Source organism: Tupaia chinensis, unplaced genomic scaffold (assembly GCF_000334495.1).
Source record: "Tupaia chinensis unplaced genomic scaffold, TupChi_1.0 Scaffold138425_1, whole genome shotgun sequence".
Classification (NCBI taxonomy): Eukaryota; Metazoa; Chordata; class Mammalia; order Scandentia; family Tupaiidae; genus Tupaia; species Tupaia belangeri.
Window position 1 is genome coordinate 753,834 of NW_006198322.1, and position 8,105 is coordinate 761,938.

At 46.5% G+C, this 8,105-nt stretch overlaps 1 pseudogene; it reads left to right on the forward strand.

The window, feature by feature from the left end:
- Positions 1-6,697: 6,697 nt before the first annotated feature.
- Positions 6,698-7,898, forward strand: LOC102490985 (acidic leucine-rich nuclear phosphoprotein 32 family member E pseudogene; annotated as a pseudogene).
- Positions 7,899-8,105: the final 207 nt, after the last annotated feature.

Below are 8,105 nucleotides of genomic sequence, written 5' to 3' on the forward strand. Positions count from 1 at the left end.
GGGACACCCAGCGTTTCGTCTTCAGCTCCAGACCTGACTCTCCTGGCTGCTGGATGCAGATGTAATGCAGGTATCTAGTTCAACACAGCCTAACTGAGCAACCTTTACTCCACAGGCCTGCTGCTGTGTTCCTGTGCTCTCTTAATAAAAGCAGGTGGCGTGGGGGTTAAGGCACGAGTTCCCACATGGTTGATCATGGTTCGAGTCCCAAACCTGGCAGCTTGAAAATCACGCCTGGTTTGTATATGTGCTTGGGTGTCCCAAATCTTGAGAAGAGCATGGAGGAGAAGGGATTGCAGCACAGCCATCCCCCTGGGTTGTGATTTCTCTCTCTGGCAAGTGCATGCACTCTATAGCAAAATAGAAAAGCAAAGCAAAGCAAAGCAAAGCAACATTATTTGTCTAGTTGCTAAGTTAACAAGCAGGGAGTCATCCTTAACTTTCTACTCTTAAACCACCACATTCAAGTCAGTCATCAAAGCTGATGACTAGGGAACCAGCAGTTAGCGTAATGGCTATGTCGCTGGATTCCCACGTAGTCGACCACGGTTCGTGTCCTGGACCCGGTGGCTTAAAACTCACGCCGGGTGCGTGTGTGTGCATGCCTAAGATCCCGAGAGGAGAATGGAGGAGAAGGGATTGCGGCGTGACCATCCCCCCGGGGGGTGATTTCTCGCTTTCTGTCTCTATGTCTCTCTCTGTCTGTCTGGCGAGCGCACGCGCCCTATAGCAAAAATCTCTCAAAAAAAAAAAAAAAAGCTGATGACTCTGCCTCCCAAGTCCCTTAACTCCATCTCTCAGTGTCCTCGCCACTCCTCGTCCGTGTGCCGTGACTTCTAACCGCACCACTGTTGCCTGAATTGGTTTGTAAACACGTCAGTGTTTACCTATGAAAAACTATGTTTAAAATAATCCTCCATGGAAAGACATGGAGAAAGCTTCAATGCCTATTACTAAGTGAAAAAAACATCAGTCTGAAAAGGTTGTGATTCTAAGGCCATAGTATTTTGAAAAAGACAAAACTGCAGTGATTAGAAGGTCACTGGCTGCCAGGAGATGAGGTGGGGTGGGGAGGGATGAGCAGCTGGAGCAGAGGGGAATTTTAGGACACTGAAAATACCCTGCCTGGGAAACCAGCAGTTAGCGTAATGGTTATGTCACTGAACTCCCACATAGTCAACCACGGTTTGCGTCCTGGACCCGGTGGCTTAAAACTCATGCTGGGCACGTGTGTGTGTGTGCCCAAGATCCCAAGAGGAGAATGGAGGAGAAGGGATTGCGGCGTGACCATCCCCCGGGGGTGATTTCTCGCTTTCTGTCTCTATGTCTCTCTCTGTCTGTCTGGCGAGTGCACATGCCCTATAGTGAAACCCCACCCCCCCCAAAAAAAATACCCTGCCTGGTACTACGATATGGTGACAGACACGTATTATTACACGTTTTCGCAGACTCACTGAGCCCTGATGCACACCGCGGACTTCTGGTGACAATGACGAGTGATGAGTCGATGTGGGCTCACCGTGTGTGACAGCTGAACCACTCCGAAGGGAGACGCTGATCATGGGGCATACGGGGAATCTGTGCCTTACTTTTGTGTTGTTTTTAAAGTTTTGTCATAGGGTGCACACACTCACCAGAAAGAGAGAAAAGAGAGAGAGAAAGAGAAGGAAAGGGGGATGGCCACACCACACTCCTTTCTCCTCCATTCTCCTCTTGGGATTTTGGGCACGCACACACTCACGCATGCACCTGGTGGTTTTTTTTTTTTTTTTTTTTTGGAGAGGTTTTTGCTATAGGGCGCGTGCGCTCGCCAGACAGACAGAGAGAGACATAGAGACAGAAAGCGAGAAATCACCCCCCCCAGGGGGGATGGTCATGCCGCACTCCCTTCTCCTCCAATCTCCTCCCGGGATCTTGGGCACACACGCACACGCACCCGGCGTGAGTTCTAAGCCACCGGGTCTGGGACACGAACCGCGGTCAACTACGTGGGAATCCAGCGACATAGCCATTACGCTAACTGCTGGTTTCCTGCACCTGGTGTGTTTTTCAAGCTGCAGAGTCCAAAACTTGAACCACTCAGCCAGCCATTTGGGATCCAGCCTCCTTTTTTTTTTTTTTTTTGCTATAGAGTGCGTGAGCTCACCAGAAAGAGAGAAAGCGAGAAATCACTCCCCAGGGGGATGGCCACACTGCAATCCCTCGGGCACGCATGCACACGTGCCTGGCATGAGTTTAAGCCACCGGGTCTGGGACTCGAACCGCGGTCGGTCGCATGGGAGTCCAGCGACATACGCCAACGACTGGTCCTATGGATCCAGTCTCCTTAACCTCCATGCTTTCTGCTGGCCCTGGGCCTCACTCTTAATTTTTCTTTGAATCTAAAACTGTTTTTTAAAAACATTCTTCCAGACCTGAGTTGAGGAAGTATTTTAATGGTTTCAGTTTGCTTCTACCAGGGACATGTGGGACTTAAGAACAGTTTTTAAAAAAATATCGACATCAAGGTGCCTAATGCTTGAAATTAGTATGGTCTCAAATCCTCCAATGCCGTGAGACAGGCATGAGTTACAAATCTTCAGGCAAGTTCCTTTCTGCCACCTGCAGACCAGGCCCACTCTGCCACCTTCCCCAGGGTTTCTTTGCTGGTGGGTGGGTGTTCTCCAGGGCCAGCGTGGAGATGGCGTCATGGCCCAGGGCCTTGTCTTGTGTGGCCCGACATGGTGTCTCCTGCCTCTGGAGCTGTAGCCACTGCAGCCTCCACTCTGGGCTCCATTTCCTTCTTGAATTGGTTAGATTTTCTTAGAAACTCTGTTATGCATTAACAATAATTATTGTTTTCAGCATCTTTATGTTTCAGAGCAGGATGGTTTTTAGGTTATTTCATCCTCCTTGTTGCCAGAAATGGAAGGCAATGAGAGTGTTTAGAAGAGGCATGATTATCTCATCTGACAATGAACAGAAACGTTTCTAAATGTCCATTTCTGAAATGCTTTCCTTATGAGTACTTTTTTAAAGAAATGTACTTTTCATTTAAATATTGCATTAACCTTGAAGAAATGTGCTAGAAGTCTTTTTTTTCCCCTAAAACTACAAGAAGATTTCAGAAAGTTTGTGGAAAAATGAAATTAAAGTATGAGCTTATTTACTTATTTTTAGGTTTTTCCATAGGGTATGTACACTTGCTGGAAAGAGGGAAAGTGAGAAATCACCCCCAAAGGGGGATGGCCACACCGCAATCCCTTCTCCTCTATTACCGTTCCTCCCAGATTTTGGGCATATATGCACACTGCGTCCAGTGTGATTTTTAAGCCACTGGGTCCAGGACTTGAACCATGGTTGACTATGTGGGAGTCCACTGCTTTAACCATCACGCAAGCTGCTGGCCCCACTATGAGTTTATATTGATGCAAAAATGTTGAAGTCCATGCATAGTTTTTTTTTCCATAATTTGCATTTTTGAACTTTTCGAAGACCCCTTATCTTCGCTAGTTAGCGTAGTTTTTGTTACTTGCTATGAAAAAGTCTAGAAAAACTGGAAAATGTGTAAGACTTTAAAATAAAGTAAACTTCATATTTTGGTTAGATTTTAGAGAACTTTCATGATGGCGCTTCATCTTCATACAAAGTATTGTGGAGTGACCGCTATGTCAAGGTGTGGTTCCATAAAAGTGGCTCCATTGATGGGATTCTGCAGCTCGTAACTGCAATGTGACAACGTGACAACATGTTGAAATTGAACAGGAAGCAGGGGCACCTCATTGTCTCTCCACACCAGAAAGTCTGCTCATCCCTCGGGACCCACCACTCACAGGGGACGACAGGGCTCTGGCAACTAGAATACAAAGGAGGCTGCTGGTATCAGTTTACATATTCAATACTAGTAACACTTGATTTCTTTCCTACATGTACATTTTTAAAGAACCATTTATTTTAAATTTTATTTATAATTATGATTTACATTTTTGCTAAGTAGAAATAAGAATCTTAGTATTTTCTTTCCTCTCCTCAGAGGGTCACCTTGTACACTCTTACAGGGTCTCGCCCACTTCACAGACCACTGCTGTACAGGAGGCTGCTATGGGGTGAACTGTGTCCCCCAAACACATGTTCAAGCTGTAACCCCAGATACTCTGACTGTGACCTTGTTTGGAAATAGGGGTGTTGCCCATGTCATTAGTTAGGATGAGGTCACACAGAGGTAAGAGCTGGGCCCTTACTCCAACAAGAACGGTGTCCTTAGAATCAGAGGAGAAATGCTTGGAGAAAAGGTGACACGTAGGGAGAACTCTGTAATGAGGACGGGAAAGACCAAATGGTGCATCTATGCAGAGAGCGCCAAGGACTGCCGGCAACGCCGAAAGAGGCAAGGAGTTCTCGTCCCCAGCTTTCAGAGACAGCACGGTCCTACCAGTATCTTGAGTTTGGATGTGTAGCCCCCAGACCTGTGAGGTGGTATATTTCTGCTGTTCTCGGTGCTCTGTCATGGCAGCCCTAGCACACTAATACAGAAGGGATCCGGAAGTAATGGGAACTATTCAGAGAGGTTCAGGAGTTCCAGGGTGATGAGGTGACTTAGAAACCTGGCCAGTGAGAGCTCAGGGTGTGGGCAGTGGTTTCCAATATTCTTTAGGGAGCAGGAGGGTGTGAGCAAAGGCACTGGAATGTGCATACTGAGGGACAGGGACAGGGAGAGGTAACACACCGGTCCATGGCTGAGGCACTTGGGGAAATACAGGAAGATGCAGCTGGACAGGTCAGGTGGGGATGGCCATGAAAACTTTGAATGCTCCTTCTTCCTGCTCTCTCAGGCTCCCCTTTTCAAGCATTCAAATTCCTTCTGCTACTTTCTAGCTGTTGCAAACCTCTCTACATTGCTTCCCTTAGGATTTTTCTGTGACGTGTTTAGGCTTCCAGATGGCTCACCTACCTTTTTCCTTTCCCATACACAGGACCAGACCGTTCTCTCTGCCCTGGATGTCTGAAATTCTACCACACTGCAGTCACCGTGTTAGGGCCCTGCTATAAATGTTTACTAAGTTGTTGCATCTCTGTTTAATGGCATAACGAGCAACAGCTATTGACAAGATTAATATTGCTAAATCAAAAACAAGATGTAGAAACTTAATTGAGGAGTTTTTCCTTTTTATGTTTTAAAATGAAGTTGTGTATACAAAGAGTATTCCTGTTCAATTAGATTTCTCCCTTCGAAACAGAAACAAATAAATCAGTAGAGGATGTTGCCTGGAAGGAAACTGGTGGCAGGAACAGGAAGGAAGATCAGCTTGCTCCTCAATTGTGAGAAACACGCTCACCCATCTAATGTCACAGAATGGACAGAGACAAGACATGGCAAGGAGAGACTTTGATGGCGGTTTTGCAAGATGGGGTGTTTAATGGGCAGACACGCCTGTAATGGTTACAACAAGTAATTTCTTTCCTCCTAAGCAAGTCCTTCTCCTAGTTCCTCATGGACTGGACGCTACAGGGTGCACGTCTTCCCGGCTGTCGCCCAAGTTTCATTATTCTCTTATAAGGCATTTATTGTCCCCTTCCCTCTCTTGTCGTACAGAAAGACCCAGGTTCAGGACAAACCCTCAGAAAAGGCCCACCAAATGTCCTGAGGAGGGAGAAGAACCAGGATATAAAAAGGAGTACAGGGCTGGTGACCAGTCACCATCTTGAGAAGTCATTTCTCGGGAACCAGCAGTTAGCGTAATGGCTATGTCGCTGGACTCCCACGTAGTCGACCGCGGTTCACGTCCCGGACCCGGTGGCTTAAAACTCACGCCGGGCGCGTGTGCGTGCGTGCCCAAGATCCCGAGAGGAGAATGGAGGAGAAGGGATTGTGGCGTGACCATCCCCCCTGGGGGGTGATTTCTCCCTTTCTGTCTCTATGTCTCTCTCTGTCTGTCTGACGAGCGCACGCGCCCTATAGTCAAAAACCTCTCCAACAACAACAACAACAATAAAAAAAAGTCATTTCTCAAGAGATACCTGTTGTTTTGGGGATTTGTTCAGGAACTTTTCGGGAATGTATACTTTCTGGGGTTGTCACATCTGCAAGCTGGTTAGACAAGTTTTTGTCAAGTGACTCTTGAAAATGAGTCACTTAGGCTATTGTTTTACAACAGTGTGTATGTTTCTGTACATGGTCATTCAAAAACCGCGGGGGGCTGACCCTGTGGCCTGGTGGCTGGGGGAGCTGGATACCACATGGCTGAATGTATGATGATCCGAACTCATCCCCAGTGGCTTGAAAAGCTCGCCAAAGAGTTTCCGAGCAGCCATTGAACGGGAAGGAACTATGGGTGTGTGTAGGTGTGTGGGCATGCACGTGTGCATGCATGCGTGTGTGGACAAGGAGGTGGGGCAGCCGAGTTCGAGTCCCCACTTCTTGGACTCTATTGGTTATCTTCTTTCTCTCCCACAGCTATCTGATGGTAGTGGGCATTTATATTTGTGTTTCTTTTCATTCATTTCCAAATCTTTAAAATGTTTAAAATGTTTAGGATTGGGGGTAGTGGGAAGGCAGGAAAGGGAAGGGAGGAGGAAGGAAGAGGACAGGAGCAGGAAGAGGACACAGATAAAGAGGATTAACCTGGAGTTAAGGAACAGAGCCCCAGAGGAGGTGACAGATTAGTCCTTGATAATTGTGTGTCAATAAATTGAAGGCCTGAATGACACTTTGAAAGAACTAGCGTTTCTGAGTATGGCTAACATGGAACTAAGTTCACTGACCAGGCTTCCCAGCCTAAATAAACCTCGGAAGTGGAGACATAGTGACAATGTAATTCTAGAGGTTTGGAAGTCCCAGCAGAGAAATGTCCGAATCTTACCTACCTCGATCTAAGATCTCAGTACAGTAGAAGCTCTGCAAAATCTTAAAAATTTGAAAAGTCTTGACTTGTTTAACTGTGAGATGACAAACCTGGAAGATTATAGAGGAAGGATTTTTTTTTTTTTTTGAGAGGTTTTTCGCTGTAGGGCACGTGCGCTCACCAGACAGACAGAGAGAGACGTAGAGACAGAAAGCAAGAAATCACCCCCCGGGGGGATGGTCACGCCGCAATCCCTTCTCCTCCTTTCTCCTCTCGGGATCTTGGGCACGTACGCACACGCGCCCAGTGTGAGTTTTAAACCACCGGGTCCGGGACTCAAACTGCAGTCGACTACGTGGGAGTCCAGCGACATAGCCATTACACTAACTGCTGGTTCCCTAGAGGAAGTATTTTTGAACTACTGCAGCAAATCACCTACTTAGATGGATTTGATCAGGAAGATAATGAAGCACCAGATTCTGAAGAGGAGGATGATGAAGGTGGGGATGAAGATGACGAAGAGGAGGAGGAAGATGAGCCTGGTCCCCTGGAAGGATATGAGGAAGAGGAGGAGGAAGATGTTGAGGAAGAGGAGGAGGAAGATGTTGAGGATGAGGAGGAGGAAGATCTTGAGGATGATGATGAGGAAGATGTTGAGGAAGAGGAGGAGGAAGATGTTGAGGAAGAGGAGGAGGAAGATGTTGAGGAAGAGGAGGAGGAAGATGTTGAGGAAGAGGAGGAGGAAGATGTTGAGGAAGAGGAGGAGGAAGATGTTGAGGAAGAGGAGGATGAGGCAGACTCAGAACTGGGAGAGGGAGAAGAGGAGGTGGGCCTCTCCTATTTGATGAAAGAAGAAATTCAGGATGAAGATGATGATGATGACTGTGTTGAGGAAGAGGAAGATGACAAAGGTCTTCAGAGAGAGAGAGGAAACGAGATGTTGAAGATGATGGAGAGGAAGAAGACAACGAGATCATTCTAAGACCGGATTCTCTAAGGTTCCTGGGTGTGCAATGGAGTGATCACATCTGTGTTTCTTCATGTATGACAGCTATCCCTGCAGGAGATAATGTGTAACTTTTTATAGGGAAAGTGTGGTTTTACTGTTTTCGTCTTATCATTCCAAATAAGATCTACTGGTCTGTTAATAATCATATCATATGTACAGAAAATTTTTCATCGACCCTTTCTCTACTGTGAAAGTCACTAGCAATTTATTTAGAATCATAATTTTTCTAATTCATGCTTACTGTATTAGTCATTTTTAGCCCAGAATTAAAATAT